Source organism: Cervus elaphus, chromosome 3 (genome assembly GCF_910594005.1).
Source record: "Cervus elaphus chromosome 3, mCerEla1.1, whole genome shotgun sequence".
NCBI lineage: Eukaryota > Metazoa > Chordata > Mammalia > Artiodactyla > Cervidae > Cervus > Cervus elaphus.
Genome location: NC_057817.1, coordinates 53017758 through 53043585, shown reverse-complemented (window position 1 = coordinate 53043585; position 25828 = coordinate 53017758).

The window sequence follows — 25828 nt, the reverse complement described above, 5'->3', positions numbered from 1 at the left end:
AGAAGACCATGCTCTACCTTAGGCCTCACGTGGATCACGTAGAAGGCCCTGCGGTGTTTGCTGAGAGGTCTTGTAACAGGACGGAGGTGTCCAAACCTGGCCAGCTGTGCCCTCCCGCCGCATCATGCCCGAGTCCACTAGAGATTCCAGGGGCGGGAAGGGGTGGCCCCCACCTCCAGGACAAGTGAGGCAGTCAAGTCCCAATCCTCATGGTGCATCCTGCCATCTCTTACATGAGGACAGAAGAGCCCATGATAAGGAACACTTAATACAAATGCTTTATATGTGAGGGGGGAAAGATCAGCAAAAATATCAGAAAGTGCTAGTGCCTTTACTTCACTGAGAAGGCTTTGTTGTGGGACTGTTTTATCCACCAGCTATTGAAAAAGAGCTTAATGGGCAACAGACTTTTCAAGGGCCTACAACAATGTTTGTAATTTCTCTCTTTTTTTCCAAAATTAAAAAAGTTCAATTTGATAAAATTGACATTAATTAACATTTAATTTAAGTATCTTTTTCTTTCCTTTTTTTTTTTTTTTTTTTGAGCAGAGAAGATTTTGTTGCCAGGCCAGTATGGACAATGAGTGGCTTGTGCTCAAAAAAAAAAAAAAAGAAACCATGAGCACTTTAAATATGTTTAGAACATAACATTATATCATCTAGTCTTCTGCAACTCAACCAGTCAAGTTATAAGTGATTTGCATGACTAATTTTAGTATGTTTGAAATGGTGGTAGTACCTCTGAAGTAAGAACTCCTAGACTTTTCATGGGTTTTTGATGGTAATGGTGGTGGAGGATAGGCGGGAATGAGGGTGGCGTAGGGTGAAAGGAAGGGATGAGGTTTTGGATAGAAGGAAAACTTCTTGAAAACTACGACCCAAGTTAAAAGCCATGTGTTAAATGTGATAATTTCTGAGAAACTCATAGGTGACTTCAAAAATGCTCCTTAAAAACCAAATTCTTCCCTTCTGGACAAAGACAGCAACTTAATTTTGAAATGATAAACAGGAACAAATAGAAGTTGTGATATACGACTCAGGTTTCTGAATTGGCAGTCATCATTCCTGGAGAAACGAATTAGAAAATCTAGTCTTGAAGACCTTAATGAGTATACGTGCAGGTTTGCTTTTCTTGGGGGAAAACCTGATATACTGAGACCGGAATTCACAAAACAGATATGTCAAGGAGTTGCTTTATCAAGTGATTCTTTGTATAAAAAGGGTTTCTTGTAAATTAGGTTATTTTAAGGGCATGCACATGCTTGAAACATTTGTTTAGAGACTACTGTCTATTTAGGGGGCTGATTAGAGAATCATAAAGCTCTAATGCAGTTGTAACAAAATACCATAGACTGGGTGGCTTATAAGCAGCAGCAATTTATTGCTTACAGTTCTGGAGGCTGGAAGTCCAAGGTCAGGGTGCCAGCATGTCAGGTTCTGGTGAGAACCCACTGTCTGGTTCCTTTTTGGTATCTTTTTGCTGTGTCCTCACATGGTGGATGGAGAAGGAAACGGTAACCCACTCCAGTATTCTCGCCTGGAGAATTCCACGGACTGGGGGGAGCCTGGTGGGCTATGGTCCGTGGGATCGCAGAGTCGGACATGACTGAGCACACGGCACATGGTGGAAGGACCCAGGCAGCTCTGCAGGAGTCTCTCATATAAGAGCACTGATCTAAATCAGGAGGGTCTGCCCACCTGACCTAATCACCTCCCGAAGGACCCACCTCCTAATGCCATCAACCTGGGGATTAGGATTTCAACGTAGGAATTTGAGGGGGACACAGACATTCAGACCATAGCCAGGTCTAGAACCCAATCCATGACCATCCAGAGTTAAACCCATTATCACCCCTCATCAGAGCCTCTGCCCGTCCTATCCTCTACCTTGCCCACCTCAGTTCAAGGCATCTTTGGTCACTCCATTGCTTCAGCCAGAAGAAGGCTCTCTCTCCCCTCAACCAGTTCTTCTCACCTTGCAGTTACCAGTTCTATTACCTGTGCCTCCTCCATGGGTCTTGTCTTGGAAGGAGATCTTTTTGTTATGTATTTTTCTTTAAGCAATTCTTTTGTCTATGGAAGGATTTTTGCAACATAGATGCTCTGTATATTTTCTGTGCATCATCCTAAAATCAGTCCTTACAGTTCTCTTGTAATATAGGTTATCTGGATTAGGAACAGAGAGGTTAGGGAAAGTGAAAGTAGGGATGCCCTGGAAGAGATAACAAACTAGCATTCACTGAGCCCCTATTATGAGTCTGGCTTTCTGTTGGCTTCATATATGTTATCCAGTTTCTTACATCCATGCTTGATGTAGGAATTATGCTTATTTTTACTAACAAGGATGCAGCTGAAGCCCAGGGATTAAAACATGTTCAAGTGCACGCAAGCGGTAGGTGGTCAGATAAGACGTGGGAGGCAGGCTGGTTTCTCTTCATTATACCATTCTCCTTTCACTGTATTCCCTGGCAAGGAAATATCATGCTTAAATTTGAAGTCTTTGATTTCTAGTCTAGTTTCTAAATGCCTTTCTTCTGCTAAATCCTTTTAACAGGTTAATAGAGCTGACATAAATTAATAGAATACATGTGGATAATTAGTAATAGTTCCAATGAGAGAGGACTCTAAGGCGGTTTGAAGGACTCTAAAGCATTTGTTTGCCTGCTTTACCTTTAAAAATATATTTTTTAGTTCTTTTTAAAGGAATCTTGCTTCTCCAAAAAGACCTTAACAGCTCCCCAGAAATAGCAATATTTTACACTTAATGGAATGTCAGTGGATTTTCAGTGGAATTTTTAAATCTCAGATGTGAATGTATGAGGGCACAGCCAAAGCTGAGCTGCCTGGAATCTTTCCTTACTAAGCATGGTGCTGAGGTCCTGAACAGAAAGGTTCAGATTCATAATTCTGGCATTAACTGAATTGAGAGTTTATTGACAGTGGAATTTGTGTAGCATAAATATAGGCAAAATGAAGGTAAATACCGAAAAGTGGGTTAGCTCAAGACAAGAAGTCAAAAATTGATTACGTATATGTAATTTAAGATCCCATAGTAAATATGTTGAAGAGGCCTGTTTTTTTTAAAGATTTTTTTTTTTGCTGTGGATCATCTTTAGTCTTTATTGCATTTGTTACAATACTGCTTCTATTTTGTGTTTTGGTTTTATGGCCATGAGGAATGTGGAATCTTAGCTCCCTGACCAGGGATTGAACCTGAACCCTCCCACACTGGAAGATGAAATCTTCACCCCGGACCACCAGAGATGTCCCAAGAGGCCTCTTGATTGCTTAGAAAAAATGGGATTAGGAGAAAATTGGCCCCTTTTGGGTCAATGAAAAGATCCCTGATTTGGGGAGTTTTGCCACTGACTGGCCATTTAAAGGTGAGTGAGTCTCCTATGAAAAGAAGGGCTAGACTAAGCCCCTTCAGCTCTCACATCCCAACAAACACCAAGATTCAAATTTGTTGCGACAATTCTTTTCAGCTTGTAAAGAGAAAGATAATAATTCACTTGTTTCCATATGCATGAAGATTAATGTCATAACAGCTCTCAGTCTTCACATTCATTCTCTTTACGAATTGCAACCCCAGAACTTGTGCTGTGCTAGATTCATGGAAAAACAAATGACTTTCATGCATAATGAGGCTCCTATCTTGCTAATCTGTCTTGTAGAAGCGAAGTCCCTAAGGTATAGCAATCATTCTTAACTACACATTTGTTTAGATTTCTTGATGTGCAACTATAGTTATTTAAAAAGAGGCTTATGCTTTTATAATTCTGAAATAAGACATTGATTTATTATTATTACTTTTCTGGAAATGATTCCATCTATTTGCAAAACCACAGTTGAACAGAATCACCTTAAATAATATAAATAGGTACAATGAATAAAGCAAAAATTCAAACTGCCCCTTAGAAGATGCCTTATTTTCTAGTAAATTTATGTTGATTAAGATACGAGGTCAAATTCAGATATGAGGTCAAAAATGTATTTCAGAACCCCAGAAAAGAGCGAAGGAATTACTGCAGCTAAAAGGGCAAACTTCTAAGCCTGACCACTAAAGGCGCCCCTCCGCCTCTTCCCTCATTTCCGGTCTCCGTGCTGAGTCCTTGCCGCTGTCTACAGGGGTGGGAGTGAAAGCGCTCAGGTCCCAAGCAGCCCCTTGGGGGCTGCTTCACAGGACACTTCTGAGCAGGTTTTGTTTGTGAGCCACAAAACTGGATCCATAACAAAGCAGGTGATGGAGGCGCAGACTAAAAAGCCGGAGATTTACAGGGCAAACGAACCGAAGTGCCTGACAATGCTTCAAAATGCTGGGCGGTTAGAAAGAAAGGGTTTTCTTTAGGAAGATGCTGCTGCTGCTGCTAAGTCGCTTCAGTGGTGTCCGACTCTGTGCGACCCCATAGACGGCAGCCCACCAGGTTCCCCCGTCCCTGGGATTCTCCAGGCAAAAATACTGGAGTGGGTTGCCATTTCCTTCTCCGCTGCGTGGAAATAAGAAGTGAAAGTGAAGTTGCTCAGTCGTGTCCCACTCGTAGCGACCCCATGGACTGCAGCCTACCAGGCTCCTCCGTCCATGGGATTTTCCAGGCAAGAATACTGGAGTGGGGTGCCATTGCCTTCTCCATCTTTAGGAAGATGAGCTACTAGCAACACCATTCCAGGAGGGCCAAGGCTGGGTCTGTGAAGTGGGAAGCTGGCTGGGTTTCCTACCACCAGCCCCTCTGCCTGGCTCCATGAGAGGTCCTCCTGCCCATCTTACACTCAACATTCCTAATATCTTATAGTTTATCAAAGAACTCTTCATGTCACTTTGCCTGAAGATTCTGACTGCTTGTCAGCCTTGTTATCTACCAAGGGAAGCTATCACACCTTAATTGTTTTCTTACGAGTATGTCATGCAGCATGTAGTCTGTGGAGCGGAAGAGAAAGGTCCCTTGAAACTGAACTCAGAGAAGCCTTCTGCGGTGGTTTCTCTGACCTCCCCAGGGAGAGGAACAGTAGAAGTTAACATTTATTACGGAGCTTATGGTGTTTCTGGCGCCATAATTTAAATGCATTAAGTCTCTGAATCCTTACAACAGCCTCATGAGTATACCACAGGCAGACCTCCTTTTATTGCACTTTGCAGGTATTGTATCTTTAAAAACAAATGGAAGGTTTGTGACCACCTTGCATCAAGCATTTTACTAACAGCATTTGCTCACTTCATGTCTCTGTGTTACATTTTGGTAATTCTTGCCATATTTCAAATCCTCTACCAGCAAAAAGATCGTGACTTGCTTAAGGCTCAGATGATGGTTAGTATTTTTTAACAGGAAAGTATTTTTTTAATTAAGGTATTCTAATTAAACCTGGGATCAAACGCAGGTCTCCTGCACTGCAGGCAGATTCTTTACCATCTGAGTCACGAGGTAAGCCCATTGCATACTTAGTAGACTTAATATAGTATAAACATAACATGTATATGCGCTGAAAAACAAAATTATGTGACTGCTTCACTGCAATATTCAGCTTATTATGGTGGTCTGGAACTGAACCCGCAATATCTCCCAGGTATGCCTGTATTTTTGTTTCCATTTTACAGATGGAGAAGCTGAGGTACATAGCAGGTAAGAGGACCTGGCTATTCCACTATGCTGGGTTCGACTTCTTCCATTTCCTCTCCCACCTGCCTGCTGGACCTGTCTCTTACCTTTAGCCTGGTGGCTGCCTGAGCTGTTATCAGAAACTCTTCTCTGATTTGGTGATGTAGATGACTGGGTTTCATGGCCCATGGGTCCCAAGCACATTCGAATTTGTTTTCAGATCATTCTCTTGGCTTGGTGATACAGCCTTCTCCATAGCTAAAAGTGAAAATGACTCTGTCAACTAAAAAAATATGAGTAACCTAAAAGTTGAGAGTTAGGTTTTATTCAGTGGGAATGTTAGGACTGGAGCCGAAAAGACAATATCTCAGGTGACCTCGGGAGAGCTGATTCTGAGGAAGGAGGGGAGGGGCCAGACTATATATAAGTTTGCTGCAAGGGGCAGGCAATCCGAATATGAAAAGATTACTGTTAATTAGTGAAAGTCAAAGTCACTCAGTAGTGTCTGACTCTTTGTTACCCCATGGACTATACAGTCCATGGAATTCTCCAGGCCAGAATACTGGAGTGGATAGCTGTTCCCTTCTCCAGGGGATCTTCGCAACCCAGGGATCGAACCTGGGTCTCCCACATTGCAGGTGGATTCTTTACCGGTTGAGACACCAGGGAAGCCACTGTTAAGTAAGAGAGAACTAAAGTCTCTCACATGAAGAGATTTAGCAATCTTCTATGTCTAGGAAGATGCAAGCATCCGGGCTTGCTGAAGTCATCTCTTTCACATGCATCTAGCTCTCTGAGGCCAATTCTGCTTTCTTTATTGTTCACCTGCCGATTCCCTGTTTACCGTAAAAGATGGTGAACATGGCAGATGCCGCCTCTCTCATCCCTGCCTAGCTCCTCAGAGCTTACCAGGGAAGAAGTAGCTGATGGCCTCCAAATAGCTGGCTTTGTATCACCTGGGCTAGAAATTTGCATTTGGAAAAGGCTTGTTTATTAGTGGAGTGAAGAGCAGAAAATCTTTCATTTCACATCTCCATTTCCGCCTCTCTCCTCCCACAGCTCCATATTATTGCCTGGCCAGGACTGTATACTTCCCAGGGGGCTCTGAACTAAAGAGTCCACCTGCTAAGCAGGAGACTCAGGTGTGACCCCTGGGTCAGGAAGATCTCCTGGAGGAGGAAATGTAACTCACTCCGGTATTCCTGCCTGGGAAATTCCATGGGCGGAGGAGCCTCATGGGCTACAGTCCATGGGGTCACAAAGAGTCAGACACGACTTAGCAAATAAACTCCAATAGCATGACTGTGTAAGGGAGCCTGGCACCTCCGAGGGCGGAATGCTAGTGAGAGTGTGGTTTCAGAGGTGAGCCTAATGACTTCGAGTTGAGGATAGGAGCTCCAGTTCTAGAAACGGACTTCCTGAAAAAATGTTCCAGGAAGCCTGGGCTGCTTCAGTTCTGTTTACCTCTCGATTCCCAGCACCAGTATGGTGTTTGGCACATACTAAGTGCTCAGTTGTCAGGAAGCATTTTTCAGGAGGCTTCCTGTTTGTTGTTTTGGATCTGTCAGGAATCCTTTGGTCCGTATTAATTCCTGAATATTCAGGAATTAAGAGGAGAGGCATGCCTTCCCCGGGGCTGAGGAATCCAGGCATTTCCTTTGTTAGCTTCTCATTATGGTGATAAGTACCCCCTCTTCTCTCTTTAATAGGGATCACCTTGTGTTTTGTAAGTCTGGAATTTTAGTCTTTATCTTTGCTGAGAATAACTACCTTGTAAGACAGTATATATGCCCACACCTTGCTGATTAAAGCACCTGTGCTCCATCAGAGCTTGGGTCCCCATGTCTTTCTTTCTCTCTTACTTTCTTATCATTGACTCTGGACCACCAGGTTCCGGTCCATTAAAGGACCAACACTCAGTAAACATGTATAGAAGGAAGACCTGAATTAATGACTATAGAATAGGAGGAGGCAGTGGTATTGGGCAGACCGTGGAGTGGGAGGCCAGCGCAGGGCCGCTCAGCTGTTTAGGCTCAGTTCTCACACGCCAGGTGCTGGGTCGGCTAAGAGCCACAGGAGCCACGCCAGTCCCCGCCAGGTGGTGGCGCGGAGGCCCCAGGTAGACTTGCTGCTTCCTTCATGGTCCAGGTTAGTAATAGAGAAGCAACGGCTTGTGGGTAGGTTCAGCAGGGAGCTATTATATTTATATAATAGCAAAGACACAGTCAGGAGGACTGTGGACCATTGCTGGGAGGAAAATGTGGACTCTTGCTGGGAGCAGAGGTCCAAGGCAGGCTGGCTGTCACTGTTTTTCTCCCTTCCTGTCAGCTTGTTTCTGGATAGGGCTCACTGTGTGCTTTGGGGTTTCACAGAAGCTCAGAGTCTGCACGCACAGTCTGCCTGCTGCAGGTCCACGAGTCCCCTTTCCATCATAACCAACTCGACAGAACACTGTTTGCTGAGGCCCTTGGGCACTTTCCTGAACCAGCCTCTGTCAGCACGCTGTTCAAAACCCTCACAGCTCCCGTTCTTCCTATCTGTAGCCCTTCACATTCTTCCCCTGTCTCTCATCTCATGTCTGTATCCTCAGGGTCTAGCACAGTGCCTGGCTTAGGGTTGATAGTCAAGAAATGTCTACTAAATGAGTGAGTGAATGAATACAGGAGTGAGACATATCACCTGTACACACATTGATAAGGTCAGCAGGGAGGCACCCAGCATTATGGAACTCTGACACCAGTTTTTTTTCATGCAAAGAAACCTTTGTCTTTCTTTTCAGTCTATTTTCCTTACACATGTCTAAACTGAGTTCTCAAGACTTTTCATTTCTTGTATTTCATTACTGTGTATATATTGTTTTGTGCTTGAATAAGGCAGGCATTAAAGGTTTTGACAAACATTTAAAAATTTTTAAATGCAATTTTTTGAATGAGCAGTGAAGGTTTTGCACCTCAAGAAATAAACATCTCGAGAGAAAATCTTGAATGAATAAGTAGGACGGGCCATCTTAATTCTAGAATAAAAATGTTAAATATTTTTATTGAACCTTATTCTTTTGACTTATAATGTTGAAATTATTACACTAAATATTAACTTGTTGATATAGAGTTTTCTTTTAATTCAGCCTGGGTAATGAATTTGGATGATGAAATTACATATCTGAATAGGAAACCTACGCTTGAATGTGAAAAATAATGAGGGGCAGGAATAGCAGAGGTAATTGGAGTGCCCTCCCTCGACATCTACACATCTAATTTTATTATTTTTTCAATCTCACTAAGCTTTTTAGCAAGTAGCAAGCAGAATGGACTGATGGCTTCTCTCCTCTGTGTTCGCCTTCCTGCAAAAGTCCCGACCTGCAGTGCAGTGGCCAGGAGCCCTGAAGGGGAGGCAAAAAGAGAAGCAGAGACTCCGGTTAATTCACAAACTGCCCAGTCAGCTCCTGAAATAATTGAGAGTCAGCTGTGACAAATCTGGTTTTCATCTCAGGCACGAATAATGCTGGGCATCAACTCTGTATTTTTATTTTTTTCCATCTCAAAACCATTCGCAGCCATAAGATTCCTTTTCTATTACTTTAAACATAATCCAATAAAGAATAAACCTGTATCTTTTTTGGTCCCCAATACCTGGCATTTCATCTAGAGAAATAAAAATCTTAAAAGCAGTTCAGCAAATGAGCAAATAAAACACATTTTTTTTTTTTTTAAAATTTCAGTGTGACACCTGGGATGGGTATATTTATCTTTTTCTTTTTTTTTTCTGGCTTTTTCTCCCCCCTGTGTCTGAGAAATGAAAGAACTAGTTCTGATTCATTACTTGCAAACGCATTGGAGATTTACTGCTTTGTCAGGAAAAAAACTACATAAAGTAATGGGTATTTGCAACTGTTCGCTCCCCTTACCTTCCACGGAGGAATGGTTCTTTGTTCTCTTGGCCTGAGACAGGGCCCCTGTTGTGCTGAATGAGGTGTGGGGTGGAGAGTGGGGAGGAGAAAGGCAGAGTTTGGAATAATCTTGGTTACTCTATGTCAGGGGCTTCCCAGGTGGCCCTAGCTCTAAAGAACCTGCCTGCCAAAGCAGGAGATGTCAGGGATCTGGGTTTGATCCCTGGATTGGGAAGATACCCTGGAGAGGGGAATGGCAACCCATCTAGCATTTTTGCCTGGAGAATTCCATGGACAAAGGAGACTGGTGGGCTACAGAACATGGGGTGGAGAAGAGTCGACACAACTGAAACGACTTAGCCCACACTCTGTGTTAGGAGAGGAGAGGACGAGGAGATTCAAGGGCAGAAGCAGGCAGGGAAGAAGAGAGAGAGTGGGGGAGGGGGAGGGAGAGGGAGACAGACAGACAGACAATCAGTTCCGTTCAGCCGCTCAATCGTGTCCGACTCTTTGCGACCCCATGAACCGCAGCATGCCAGGCCTCCCTGTCCATCACCAACTCCCGGGTAGTGATGTCAGAGACCTTTGCCTTCTTCAAGTTAGCCTTGCTTTCCCTATGCACGCTTTTCTTTCAGTGCTTTCAGTTATAGAAGACACACAGTTATACTCTGGTTTGCTATTTTAAAGTGCTAGCCTAGAGGGTTGGAAGGGGGGATGGGAGGAAGGCTCAGGAGGGAGAAGTCTCAGTTCAGTCGCTCAGTCGCATCCGACTCTTTGCGACCCCATGAATCGCAGCACACCAGGCCTCCCTGTCCATCGCCAGCTCCCAGAGCTTACTCAAACTCATGTCCACTGAGTCGGTGATGCCATCCAGCCATCTTATTCTCTGTCATCCCCTTCTCCTCCTGCCCCCAATCTCTCCCAGCATCAGGGTCTTTTCCAATGAGTCAGCTCTTCGAATGAGGTGGCCAAAGTATTGGAGTTTCAGCTTCAGCATCAGTCCTTCTAATGAACACCCAGGACTGATTTCCTTTAGGATGGACTGGTTGGATCTCCTTGCAGTCCAAGGGACTCTCAAGAGTCTTCTCCAACACCACAGTTCAAAAGCATCAATTCTTCGGCACTCAGCTTTCTTCACAGTCGAACTCTTACATCCATACATGACCACTGGAAAAACCATAGCCTTGACTAGACGGACCTTTGTTGGCAAAGTAATGTCTCTGCTTTTTAATATGCTATCTAGGTTGGTCACAACTTTCCTTCCAAGGAATAAGCGTCTTTTAATTTCATGGCTGCAATTACCATCTGCAGTGATTTTGGAGCCCAGAAAAATAAAGTCAGCCACTGTTTCCACTGTTTCCCCATGTAATTGCCATGAAGTGATGGGACCAGATGCCATGATCTTAGTTTTCTGAATGTTGAGCTTTAAGCCAACTTTTTCACTCTCCTCTTTCACTTTCATCAAGAGGCTCTTTAGTTCCTCTTCACTTTCTGCCATAAGGGGTGGTGTCATCTGCATATCTGAGGTTATTGATATTTCTCCCAGCAATCTTGATTCCAGCTTGTGCTTCCTCCAGCCCAGCGTTTCTCATGACATACTTTGCATATAAGTTAAATAAGCAGGGTGACAATATACAACCTTGACGTACTCCTTTTCCTATTTGGAACCAGCCTGTTGTTCCATGTCCAGTTCTAACTGTTTCTTCCTGACCTGCAAACAGGTCAGGTTTCTCAAGAGGCAGGTCAGGTGGTCTGGTGTGCCCATCTCTTTCAGAATTTTCCACAGTTTATTGTGATCCACACAGTCAAAGGCTTTGGCATAGTCAATAAAGCAGAAATAGATGTTTTCTGGAACTCTCTTGCTTTTTTGATGATCCAGTGGATGTTGGCAATTTGACCTCTGGTTCCTCTGCCTTTTCTAAAACCAGCTTGAACATCTGGAAGTTCATGGTTCACATATTGCTGAAGTCTGGCTTGGAGAATTTTGAGCATTATTTTACTAGCGTGTGAAATGAGTGCAATTGTGCAGTAGTTTGAGAATTCCTTGGCATTGCCTTTCTTTGGGATTGCAATGAAAACTGACCTCTTCCAGTCTTGTGGCCACTGCTGAGTTTTACAAATTTTGCTGACATATTGAGTGCAGCACTTTCACAGCATCGTCTTTTAGGATTTGAAATAGCTCAACTGGAATTCTGTCACCTCCACTAGCTTTGTTCGTAGTGATGCTTTCTAAGGCCCACTTGACTTCACACTCCAGGATGTCTGTCTTTAGGTGACTACTCACACCATCATGGTTATCTGGGTCATGAAGATCTATTTTGTATAGTTCTTCTGTGTATTCTTGCCACCTCTTCTTAATATCTTCTGCTTCTGTTAGGTCCATACCATTTCTGTCCTTTATTGAGCCCATCTTTGCATGAAATGTTCCCTTGGTATCTCTGATTTCCTTGAAGAGATCTCTAGTCATTGCTAACCTATTATTTTCCTCTTTTTCTTTACATTGATCATTGAGGAAGGCTTTCTTAGCTCTCTTTGCTATTCTTTGGAACTCTGCATTCAAATGGGAATATCTTTCCTTTTCTCCTTTGCTTTTCACTTCCCTTCTTTTCACAGCTATTTGTAAGGCCTCCTCAGACAGCCATATTGCTTTTTTGCATTTCTTTTTCTTGGGGATGGTCTTGCCTCCTGTCTCCTGTACAATGTCACGAGCCTCCGTCCATAGTTCATCAGGCACGCTGTTTATCAGATCTAGTCACTTAAATCTATTTCTCACTTCCACTGTATAATCATAAAGGATTTGATTTAGGTCATTCCTGAATGGTCTAACTGAAGGAAGTGGGGAAAACCACTGGACCATTCAGACAGACAATAAGAATGAATAAATCTGGGAGTATGATGACGAGGAGCTGGGAGGGGAGAGACAGACTTAGGATGTGCCATGTGCTCAGGCTGGACTCCAGGAAGCCCCCTCTTATGCAGGTTACACTGTGAAGCACAGAGGGATCAGTATTCGTAAGTGTGACAGTTCTCACAACTAATTATATGCAAAATCTTCATGACTTTGTTCTTTCCTCACTTTTTTTCTGAGCTGTGTTTTTGCATTACCTTTCATTCTCTTGAGCACAACCAGAACAACAATGATAGACATGTCGTTTTTATAACATGCAGTTCTATTGAGGGTTAAATTTAATTTTTATGGTCTGGAATTGGAGTGGTTCCTCTCAGGAACTCTTAAGTATGCTTTTCTCTTTAACATATTTTATGTATTTATAAATCTGTAAAACTTGAGAAAACTTCATTGGGAAAAGCAAAATGAAGCCATAGTCTGTACTCTGAGGATGTTATTACTGCCAGTGTAACATGACTTTGACACCATACCAATGTGAATGTCTTTTCCTCTCTTTTTATTTTAAAGGAAAGCAGGTGGGTTTTTTTTTTTTTTTTTTTTTATTGCACTGGTTCCTAAGACAATTTTATTTTTTATTTTTTTTCTAAGATAATTTTAAAAATCTGTATGTATTTTATTTTTAAATCTTTTGCTCTTTGTCATTAATTGTGTTTTCTAAAATTAATTTAAAAAATTATTTTAAAATTAACTTTTACTGGCGTACAGTGGCTTGACAATGTTGTGTTAACTTCTGCTGTATAGCAAAGTGATTCATTAGATATTTCTGCTCTTGCTGGTGCCTCACTTTCAGAAGCCTTTTTGTAGTGTTCTGTACAATAAAGTCAGTTTCCTCTAGTGCATAGCATGATTGTTGTTCAGTTGCTCGGTTGTGTCTGACTCTTTGTGACCCCATGGACTGCAGCAAGCCAGGCTTCTTTACCACCTCCCGGAGTTTGCTCAAACTCATGTCCGTTGAGTTGGCAATGCCATCCAGCCATCTTGTCCTCCCTTGTCCCCTTCTCCTGCCTTCAGTCTTTCCCAGCAGCAGGGTCTTTTCTAGTGAGTCAGCTCTTTGCATCAGGTGGCCAACATATTGGAGCTTCACCTTTAGTATCAGCCCTTCTAATGATTCAGGATTGATTTCTTTTAGGATTGACTGGTTTGATCTCCTTGCAGTCCTAGGGACTCTTAAGGGTCTTCTCCAACACCACAGTTCAAAAGCATCAGTTCTTTGGCGCTCAGCCTTCCTTATGGTCCAACTCTCACATCCACAGATGACTACTGGAAAAACCATAGCTGTGACTCTATGAACCTTTGTGCATATCACGGGGCCTTGCATAAAGTAAATGCTTATGCATTGAATAAATGTAGACTAGTAGAGTTCCCCAAGTAGTTTTAGGGGACAGTGGGTACGATAGCTTCTTGATGTGTCAGCTTGGCTGTACTGAACAATAGTACTTAGCTATTCAATCAAACTAATTTAGATTGAAGGAGTTTGAAGTTTGAAGTTCTTAATCAGTAGACTTGAAGTTAATAAAAAGGAAGATTTCCCTGGGTGGGCCTGGCCTAGTCAAGCGAGCCCTTTCAAAGAGGCCCTCCCTGGACTCCAGACTCCCGCAGCTGCTGGGTCTGCACTTGCTTTTCTTCACTGGATTTTGCTTCCCTGGTGGCTCAGACAGTGAAGAATCTGCCTGCAACGCAGGAGATGCATGTTTGATCCCTGGGTTGGGAAGATCCCACGGAGAAGGAAATGGCCACCCACTCCAGTATTCTTGCCTTGCAAATCCCATGGATAGAGGAGTCTGGCGGGCTGCAGTCGCTGGGGTCATAGAGTCGAACACGGACACGACTAAACAACTAACACACGCTGGATCTTGGGATTGCAGCCTGCTCATACTTTCCCTTCTTAATGGCCCGGGGGCAGTAAACTTCAGCCTGTGTCTTGTTGCCTTCATCCTGCTTGTAATCTTCCTTTGTGATTGCCTCTGGACAGGAGCTTCAGCCTGTGCTCACAGGTAAGAGCTTTTCATTTCTTCTCTTTTTTGAATGTCGACCCTATGGACATTATTTAACTGGTCCTCACAGTTGCATAAACCAATTCTTTGTTAATGTACACACACGATTTTGGCTGGTTCTTCTTCCTTTGTTAAACTCTGACTGATTGAGTGGGTATCTGATTCCTCCTCTTTTATCCCCAGTGACACTCATTAAGTTTAGTTCTCAACTAGACATCCTGGTTGAACGATTTCCTGGAATCGTCAATGTCTAAAATGGATTCCAGTTGAAGTATAATTTTAATAAATCTATAAAATAATTTGGTTTTGACAAACTAGTGTTGCTTTGGGAGGTCAATGTTTCCTTTTTAAAATTTCTAATGTTTTCCATTTTATCATTTATTGCATTTTGTTTTCCCTTTTATTTTGATGAAAGAAAAAGAGCTTGAAAATTTTGAACGTGTCCAGTGAGCCAGGAATCTAACCACAGATCCACCCCAGAAAAGGTGGCTTTGTTGGAGTTACCAACAGCTGCTAACAGCCCCATCCCATCTAGTGAAAGACGCTTGAGGAGGAGGGCTGGTTTTATCTGAGGCTGCTGAGCTGGGAGTGTTTTCAGCATACACTCTCATTTCCCTCCTTCCCTTCTTTGCTTTCTCTCCCAACCCCCACTTCCTTCCTTGCTATCTTCTTCCCTTTCATTTCTTCCCTTCCCCTTCCTCTCTTTCCTTCCACAAGCAGTTATGGTGAGGTAAAACTGTGATAAGATGGGCCAGGAATATTTCTCATTGGCAGGTCATCAGAGACTTGGAAGGCCAGGGCAGGCCTGGTTTGAGTGGGGGTTGGGAATCAACACCAGGAAAGGAAGCAGGAAGTGGACAGTTTGATCCTGCTTTGATCAGGGGCTGGCCCGAAGGTATTCATTTATCTGTATTTCTGCCTGTTTTTCTCTTGGGAAGCTGGTGCTAGGATTGCCTGTAACCTGGAGGCACCCCAGGGAAGAAGCGGGACCACAGTGGGACCCAGATGGCAGGAGAGGTGGGGGTGGAGGAAGCAGGTCATCATCCAGACCTGTGCCAAAGGCAAGAGAGAGTCTGAGGCTCATGACGGGCCTGGCCCAATTCACCATAGGTGGAAGGAAGCAAGGTCAGGTGTCCAGCCACTACACACATTTTCCTGGAGTGTCTTCTTGCTTGTATCTTTAGGGAAATATGGAAGTGAACTGGGCATGGTGCTGGAGGAAGTAGCTGCTGTGGGCTATCATGACAGGTAGATGCTCTTGGATTTAGGCACTCAGAATCTTGTCTTTTGGGCCCACAACTAGTGGAAAAGTGTCTTGGTTCTGACTGGTGGGCTGAAACAAGAAGAAAGTCACTTCAAAGATGTCTCATTTTCCTCAGTTCTGATCCTACGGTGTTTGCTTTGTTGAAGCAAAGTAAATAGAAGAATAAAAGAAAGAGAGGATTACCTGGATTTTTTGGGGGACGTATTTTGTCTTGTGATAAAGAATAATTCTAAGGAACATTGTGCTAGAGAGATTGAAAGAAGATTAAGACTATGAAAATATTCTTTCTTGAATATAGGAGAAGTTTGTAATACTTTTAAATCACTGTCGAGAAAATAAAAGGATGTGTTATTAGGTAGTGTTGTATGAAATACATAGAGCAGCATATATTACTATTACTATATGTTTTACTTCTGGGAATAGCAAATGATGGAACAACTGTATTATGCACCCCAGCATTATAGTTTATCATAAAAGGGTCACATGCTCTATTACCTTATGAGAGAAATTGTATTTGAATTTTAATTCATTCCTAAACCTTGTGAATGATTAGGAAGAGGTTGAGTCTTTTGTAACACAAAGGGCTGCTGACGAGAGTTACAGTTCCCATTAACAGGAGTATAAGTGAAATAATTTTGTTTCAACAGTCATAGCCTCAGGGCAAATGGATCATAGGGAGTGATTAAATTGAAAACATGAGCCCCGTAATAATCACTATATATGTATCCCCTGTGGATGACCTCACTTTTTTTCCTCAAGACTTTAGCTTTCTCAAGACATTTACCCCTGGATCCAGATATACTGATAACAATAATAGGGTGATTGAATATGCCATTAGATTTTTCACCATAAAAAGTATTCTCAGCACAGGAGTCAACATATTGATATTTCTTTCTAAATTGAAATATTATACAGAGGGCAAAAGGATTAGATAGATTTAGCAAATAATCTGACGGCAAGAAAAATACCATAGATCAGCAACAGTGAGCTTTTGTAGTAAAAGCGTATGAACAGTAATGATCAAAACAACGATTTGCAAAGTTACAGGGTATATATTTGAATCAGAACAGCTCTTTACACATAAAATAATGAAAACATTATGAATGTTTACTTAAAGTAGTTATTCTGACCTGATAATTCTGAACAATTGGCAAAAATGGGGATTTATGCTTTAGCTCATAAAAGGAAGATTCTGCTTCAGGAAATTATGTATATCTTCAGAGCAGTACGACTCTCTGAAGGCTGCTTATTTCTGATGTATTTTTGGAGTTCCCTTGGCTTGGGCCACGATTGCACTCTGAATTTTTAATATGAGAGTTTATATCCACATTAACTACTCTATGTACCCTCCTTGCCGCTGGTATAGGAGGAACACTTTGCCTGACAGACTTGGCTGGCTGATTTGTGTAGGTTTTAAGTGTTAACGGTATGCAAGACCTTCTGTACTTTTTAGGGTCATCAAACGCATGGAAGAAGAAACAAGAGCAGGAGCTGGCGTGAACGGAGGGCCGGAGGGCTAGAGACAAGCGCAGAGCAGCGTACCTGGAGAGGAGCATTCAGACACATTCAGACACATGAAGAAAGAAAGGGCGTGGGGTACGTTAGAATTAAGCTGCAGTGGTGGAGAGAAAGAGAATGGAGGGGTGGGGGAAGGAGCTGGTGGTGTAAAGGAATTCTGGAAACTTCTATGAGGCCAGGAAGGAAGCCGTGAATATGCTTGCGGAGGTGTGTGTGTGTGTGTTTCCTGTGTGCATTTACTGCAGGAAGCCTTCCTCCTTTACTCTGAGTGATTCTACTGTGCTGAACAGGTACATACTCCCCTTTACCAGAAAGATACCTGATGTTTTGATCTAAGCTTTGCTGACTTGTGGAAGAAAGCCCTGAAGCCTGAGAAGAGGGTGAGAGGTGGTGGTGGTTAGCAATGGTGGGGCAATGTGAGAGGGAGGGGGGTGCAACGTCACCCCCTTCCTTCGACTTTGCGATTGAGGTTGTGTCTGCTTGACCCTGTGCGGAGGCTTCCGACGCGGCCCCCGCGGCGCTTGCTGTGTTCATGGAGCTCATCCGCCTTTGGCTGTTTACCATCCTACCCCAGCCTCACCGCAGGACAGAGAACTCTGCAGCGTCTCCTCCCAACCCACCTTTCCAACAAGCAAATTCTCTTTACAGAGTAGAAGAGAGAGGTTGTTTCATTCAACCTGCTTATTGAATGAAGGAATGGTTTATCTTCTCCTGCCTGCTAATTGCACTTAGCCATTTCCAAACTTCTATTCTAAGCTGTCTTTCCCCACTCCTTTCCTCAGGGAATCTCCTATTCCTTCCTGGGTTGAACTTTATTATACATCCCCAGATCTTATTCTTTAGGATGTATTTCTCTTTCTTGAACTTCAGATCTGTATTTACAATTTACAACTGTTTGCTGTGTGCACTAAACATTTTTAAAACTCAACATGTCTATGTGGAATTCATTTCCTTCCTTCAGTGTGATTTTCCTTCTCCTTTATTCACTCAACCTAGAAATTTTGTCATGCCCCTTATTTCCTGCATCTAGTTAGTTAAGAAACCACATTCATTTTGTATCTTCAGGATTTCTTGACTCATTCCCTCTTTGCCATTCCCATGGATACTGCCCTAGTTCAGAACCTCATTATTTCTACATTGTCATTTGAATTATTCCCTGAAACACCCATGGCCATGTTATTTCCCACCTGAAGTGCTTAGCAGAGATGCAATAGAATAGAAATAGTCTCTGGCCCCTGACTCTCTGAAAGGTCCAAAAGAACCCAGTCTCTAAGGAGAGAGTCATGCTTTGCATTTGAAGGTGTTCTGCAAAATGCATGACTGAAAAATTCTTTTAAAAATTCAATATATTCCAGAGATGAAAGTGCTTCTGACTTGATTCAGCCATGACCTAATTGTCTTGGTGAGAGCTATTAATATGTCGGAAGGAATTCCTTCAGGTCCTCTCCTTCTCATAATGATTTTTTAAAGGCAATTCTCAAAATCAAGGTCAGCTCACAAGTGCATCATTTGTCATATACCAGATAGAGATTTTAAGCCAGTCTGATTCTGAGGTTTAAAATGTTTTTCATGTAAAAACTAAAAGCTAGTTAATTTAATTTAAAAATCACAATGCATATCTTATAATACAAAGTGGCCTGGTGACATTTATTTTTTCCATAATAGTACCCATAGATATCTGAAATGGTGGTTTTAAGGCACCTGGCACAATAGAAGGAATTTCTTGACCATCAAAATGCCATCTTGTGCCTTTATAATATGTAATTTTTTTTCTCCTTTGCCACCTCGGTCCCCTTTGCTTCACTAACATTTACTTCTTTATTGGACTTTCTAGCTCAAATTAGCTTTTAAAACATGTTTGCTGCTGCTGCTGCTAAGTCACTTCAGTCGTGTCTGACTCTGTGCGACCCCATAGACGGCAGCCCACCAGGCTCCCCCGTCCCTGGGATTCTCCAGGCAAGAACACTGGAGTGGGCTGCCATTTCCTTCTCCAATGCATGCATACGTGCTAAGTCGCTTCAGTCGTGTCTGACTCTTTGCGACCCCATAAACATGTTTGTTTCAGTGAATTAAAATATTGAGTTATACTGATTAGGGCTTTAAAAATATGTTTGTTTATTTTTGGTTGCACTGGGTCTTTGTTGCTGCACAGGCTTTCCCTAGTTGCAGCAAACGGGGCTTACTCTCTAGTTGCGGTGTGTGGGCTTCTCCTTGCAGTGGCTTCTCTTGTTGCGGAGCACAGGCTCTAGGGGCATGGGCTTTGGTAGTTGTGGTCCATGGGCTTTGTTGCTCTGCAGTGGGTGGAATCTTCCCAGACCAGGGATTGAACCCATGTCTCCTGCACTGGCAGCTGGATGCTTAGCCCCTGGACCCCCAGGGAAGTCCTGATGAGGGCTTCTGAGTTAAGCCAGTGTTATTGTGTTTTCATTTTAAGGATGTGGTACACGTGAATGCAATATGTTTCAGCAACTCAGCCTCACACCTAACTCAGACTGACAGGCATCTAAAAGTGTTGGCTTTCAGCCTAAAAGAGAGAGACATAGGTTTCTTTCTTTTTTTTTAATGAAAGGAGTTGTGGTTTTGATAAGGGGTCTCTTTTCTTTAATAATTGAAAATACAAACTTAAGAGTAGTAGGGAGCCAGTTTTAAAAAAGCCAGAAGATGCAGAGTTCTGAGCAGAGAAGATGCAGGGTTCTGAGCAGAGAAGATGCAGGGCTCTGAGCAGAGTGAAGCTAATTCGGTTACAGGGCTTGGTTTCGAGCACACGAGGTGCAGAAACAGGGATGTCTGTATAACTTCCTCAGGCGGTTGAGAGTCCCTAGATGGAGTGGGGCTGAAGAAGGGAAACAGCAGGCCACCATCTCTGCCCTTAATTAGGCATGCAGAACTGCATTTGCTTAATCCAACGCGTGAGGTTGCATATCTCATGGAACCATGAATGTTGATGCCTGCAGTCGCAGAAGATTACACACTTTATGAAGCAGAATTATAGATTTATCCAACTTTAAACATGTCACATATCAAAATCTGATTTTATGAAACAAGAAAATTAAGTTAATAATTTGCTTTACAGAAAGATTCACCGTAAGATTATTTAAAATTCAAACTCCCCTAGCATACTTCAGATGTGCTAGATTTACATAACTGCACCTACCCAGAACCATCAGAATTTTGCGCAGGGTGAGGAGCATCTCTCAGTAGCAGTATGAACTTGGTCTGAACTTGCTTCTGTGTAAGAATGATCTGAATGAAGGGCGTCTACAGATGCTCTTTCTATCCCATTGGGCCATCAGTTTAAGCCAAGTTTCAGAAATGCTTAGTTTCTTAGAGGCATAACTGTATAAATTAATGTGTTTGAGAGCTACACTTATCCCCCTCCCCAGGTTTATTGAGATATAATTGTCATGTAGTATTGCATAAGTTGAAGGTGTACAAAATGTTGATTTGATACAGTCATATATTTCAAAATGATTACCAGCATAGCGTTAACTGATACCTGTCTCAAGCCTCATAACTACCACTGTGTGTGGCTGTGTGTATGGTGAGAACATTTAAGATCTGTTCTCTTAGTATATAACCTTCAGGTAAATAATATAAGATTGTTAACTGTGATCACCATGCTGTGCATTAGATCCCCAGAACTCACTCATAATTAGAAGTTTGGACCTTTTGACCAACATCTATCTCCCCCAACTGCCAGCTTCTGGAAACCATCATTCTGGTTTCTATTTCTATGAATTTGGATTTTTTTTAGATTCCATTTATCAGTGAAGACATAGGTGTTTGTCTTTCTCTGTGTGACATATTACACAGCACAATGCCCTCAAGTTCTGTCTGTGTTGTTGCCAATGGCTATGTTTTCCTCTTAAGGCTGAGAAGCACTCCATTGTGTGTGTGTGTGTTAAGTAGCTTGCTCAGAGTTAAGTGGGATTTCTGTTTCTTTCAGGTTTGTTGTAGGGTGGGTGAAGAATCCACCTGCAATACAGGAGACATAGGAGACCTGGGTTTGATCCCGGGGTTGGGAAGCTCCCCTGGAGGAGGAAATGGCAACCCACTCCAGTATTATTGCCTGGAGAATCCCATGGACAGAGGAGCCTGGTGGGGTACAGTCCACGGGGTTTCAAAGAATTGGGCATGACTGACTAAGCATGCATGCATGCATCTGTTCTTAAACACTGAATGAACTAGTAAAAGTTTATCCCCTGCTCAGGTCACCAATCCTATTCCAGTTTTCAGAGACACTTTTCTGTCAATGGTCTGGGTTATAAATGTCAGATTTCCTTGAATGCAAACATATATACTACTAACAAAATCAGATTATGCCATACAAACTGAGTTTTAAAATTTTGGCAATCACGTTTTTCATCTCTGAAAACTCTTTCTTGTCCCTGATTGTTCATTTTTCTTCACAATCAGTTGAGAATACTAATAACTTTGAGGATACTGATTATACTTCTACTACTAATAAATAATAAATTTCTTCTCTTCCCTAAATTGTTTCTTTTTTGTGCTCCCAATGGCTATTGAGCTCTGATATTTAGTGCTTGATAAACTGGATTCATTAGCATAGGTAGCAAGCTGGATCTCCTCCTTGATGGTGTAGATTTTTCTATTCTATGTGTCTTTTTGGTGAGTAGCTTTTAGATGCAAATGCTATAAATTTTGTTGTCTTCCAGTTTTCTAATTAGTCAGTTTACCATTAAATACTTTTACCATTTAATTCCTTCTTCCTGCTTTCTCCAGGTTTATTTTGATCTTTTCTCCTAGCTTTGGAGTGTACTGCTCATTCTGGCATCTGGGCAAAACACGGGCAAAGTTATTTGGTGCTTTTTCCCAGTGCATCTGTTCTCAAAGACCAGAAAGAAAAAATATTTACTTCACTGAAACTTGCAGGGGACGTTATGAAGTAAAATTCAGAGTTTACAAGTATGTTCATGACAGGAGAGTGTCTTGAAGCGAGTTGGGAGGTTGGTGAATGAGGAGCGGCTGCTCGGGGCTGAATCTCGTCTCCGGAAGGGCTTGGTTATTGCTCACCTCTGTCTCCGTGGCCTTTTTGGTCCATACATCAAAGCACTTGAAGCCATAGCATCTCACTGCCAGAGTAGATGGTCTGGTCCTGCTGAGGACTAGCCTGAGTGGTGTGTGTGAGGTGGGATGGGTAGAGACTGTTTGATGTGGCTTTCTGGGGACTGTGGAAGCTCCCACAGGACCACCATGGACTAGCGAATCCATTGTCTCTCCTTCAGTGTGCTGGCTCCTCCTTTCTGAGAAAAAAGCACTCCTGCTTTCCTCTAAATAGGCTCTCTCCAGCATCCTACCCTTTGCTTATGCAAACTTTATTTGCTTGCAAGGTGAATATGGTGTGCTCTTCCACTCTTACTATTTGACTTTGTTTCAGAGCTTCTTTTACTGGGTTAAGCCTTGGATTTTAGGAAAAATTTCAGAAGCAGAAGGTTTATAGGGAGCATTGGCTACTGCAGAATGGGCTCAAACTTAGGGGTTCAACTTTCCAGATTGTCACATTATTTTCTCCGAAGGGCAGAGTGGAGAGACCATGTTACATGCTGCACACTTCCAGTGGAGCCCAAAGCAGTCCATGCACTATCTGCATGTATTTCAGCATAAAAATATTTCATTTCCCCAGATTTGCATAAATGTCTAATAAAGAGGCACCACATAGTTTCTTATCTCCCTGAGGCTGAGTACCCTGGTTTGAGAAGGAAAGAAAACTACAAGAATTGTATATAGTAACTTTTGTTTTCATTTGGTCTTTTGAAGAGACAAAAATCTCAGGAGATTAATTGAGATGGGGCTTCAAGAGCCTGGGAGCATTGAGGAGGGAGGAAAACAAGCCTTTACCGAGGCCCTGCTGGGGACCCTGGCGGCTCAGATGGTAAAGAATCCACCTGCAATGCAGGAGACCTGGGATGATCCTTGGGTTGGGAAGATCCCCTGGAGAAGGGAATGGCTACCCACTCCAGTATTCTTGTCTGGAGAGTTCCATGGACAGAGGAGCCTGGCGGGCTGCAGCCCATGGAGTAGCAGAGAGTTGGAGGTGACTGAGTGACGAACACTTTCAGTTTGCTGCGTACCAAGTGCTGTGCTTATGGCTTTGTAAACATTCACAAGATGCCTCTGTCTTCACAGACATCAACAGCTGTGCAGATTAACGGAGTTAATGGCCCAGTTTTTCCTTTTTGCCATGCCGCTGTGTAAAACCATTCCACCTGATTCTATACTGTGGTGTGTGACTTGCCTTGGCCGTTTGAGGTAAGCGAATGTGATGCAAGCAAGGATTAAAAGGAACGTGTGTGATGGGGTTTGTTCCCTCTTAGCACCCTTACCATGTCATGAGAAGGAGACTAGCTTAGCTGGCTGGAGGATGGGAAACACAGGAAGCAGGGCGAGATTGCCCTAACTGGATAAGCTGAGGCCACCCTCGATCAGCCAACTGCAAGCCCAGCCCTAGCAGCGCCAACCTACAGACATGCACAGGCCAGCCAAGCTGCAGACACATGAGTGTGCAGAGCTAAGCCTGGTTGCACTCAGCCTAAACCAACCACGCCCAGCAGACTTACCAGCTAAATAAATGTTCACCATTGTCTACCACTGAGATTTTGTGGTTATTTCTTGTATAGCTTTGTGCTGTGTGTGTGCTCAGTTGTCTTTGACTTTTTGTGACACTGTGGACTGTAGCCTGCCAGGCTTCTCTGTCCATGGAATTTTCCAGGCAAGAATACTGAAGTAGGTTGCCATTTCCTTCTCCATGGAATCTTCCCTATCCAGGGATCAAATCTGCATCTTCTGCATTGGCAGGCAGATTTGTTACCGCGCGCCACTTGGGAAGCAGCATTATTGGGGCAATAAATCACTGATACTGCCAGGTTTGTATTGCCAGTCACCTTTTTATTGATAAGGAAGCTGAAGCTCAGAAGGATTAATTGATGTACCTAAGGTTAGGAGTACATCAAGGCTGTATATTGTCACCCTGCTTATTTAACTTATATGCAAAGTATGTCATGAGAAACGCTGGGCTGGAAGAAGCACAAGCTGGAATCAAGATTGCTGGGAGAAATATCAATAACCTCAGATATGCAGATGATACCACCCTTATGGCAGAAAGTGAAGAGGAACAAAAGAGCCTCTTGATGAAAGTGAAAGAGGAGAGTGAAAACGTTGACTTAAAGCTCAACTTTCAGAAAACTAAGATCATGGCATTTGGTCCCAACACTTCATGGCAATTACATGGGGAAACAGTGGAAACAGTGGCTGACTTTATTTTTCCGGGCTCCAAAATCACTGCAGATGGTGACTGTAGCCATGAAATTAAAAGATGCTTACTCCTTGGAAGGAAAGTTATGACCAACCTAGACAGCATATTAAAAAGCAGAGACGTTATTTTGCCAACAAAGGTCCATCTAGTCAAGGCTATGGTTTTTCCAGTGGTCATGTATGGATGTGAGAGTTGGACTATATAGAAAGCTGAGTGCCGAAGGATTGATGCTTTTGAACTGTGGTGTTGGAGAAGACTCTTGAGAGTCCCTTGGACTACAGGGAGATCCAACCAGTCCATCCTAAAGGAGATCAGTCCTGGGTGTTCATTGGAAGGACTGATGCTGAAACTGAAACTCCAATACTTTGGCTACCTGATGCGAAGAGTTGACTCATTGGAAAAGATCCTGATGCTGGGAAAGATTGAGGGCAGGAGGAGAAGGGGACGACAGAGGATGAGATGGTTGGATGGCATCATCGACTCGATGGACATGAGTTTGGGTGGACTCCGGGTGTTGGTGATGGACAGGGAGGCCTGGTGTGCTGTGGTTCATGGGGTCGCAAACAGTCGGACACGACTGAGCGACTGGACTGAAGGTTACATAAGTAAGTGACTGGTCAGAATGTGACCTAAGCCCTCCCGACTCCCGCAAATTGCACTGAATGGGGATTAGAGCCAGAAAAGGTGATATGATAAATTTATAATCTTTGAAATAACAAGCTTAGTTTTCTCCTGGTCCCAGTGGTTATCCTTTTTTTTTTTCCCCCAATGATCATCCTTTAAACACATGGCCAAATATGAAAAGAAACCTAAAAGTAGATTAGTTTTCAGGAAAATAAAGCCATTAAAATATGTTTTAATGTATTTACTAATTTTTTTCTTTTTACATATTTCAAGCTGAAACTGCTCCTCAAGTGCTCTTTCCTTTATGTTTATTTGATATATGCCATGAAGACTATGTAAAATCATAAAAGGAACTCTTACCTTTCTTAGGCCAAGAAAATAAAAGTATTATGTAGTTTTCTCTGTTGGCATAAATGAGTAGATTAAACATAAGTAGGAGATTCAGCATATCTCTATTTCCCCGACACAAAAATAGTGCATTTGACCACTTTTTTGTGTTTTAGTACATTTTTGTCAACAATCTTTTATTATATGAAAAAACCCATCTCTACTTCTCACAGAAGTTTTAAAATCATTTCACAGCTGAGTGGAACCCTAAACAGAGCTATCTTAGTGTAATGAAGCAGAAAACGATTGCTTTTTAACAAGACTGGTATATGGTGACAAACAGCTCATAAAAATCCCATCTGCCACAAAATCCTTCTATTTTAGCTGCCTTAGAATTTAAATAGTATATTTCCTATTTCTTTTCAGAAACAACAAAGGATGTA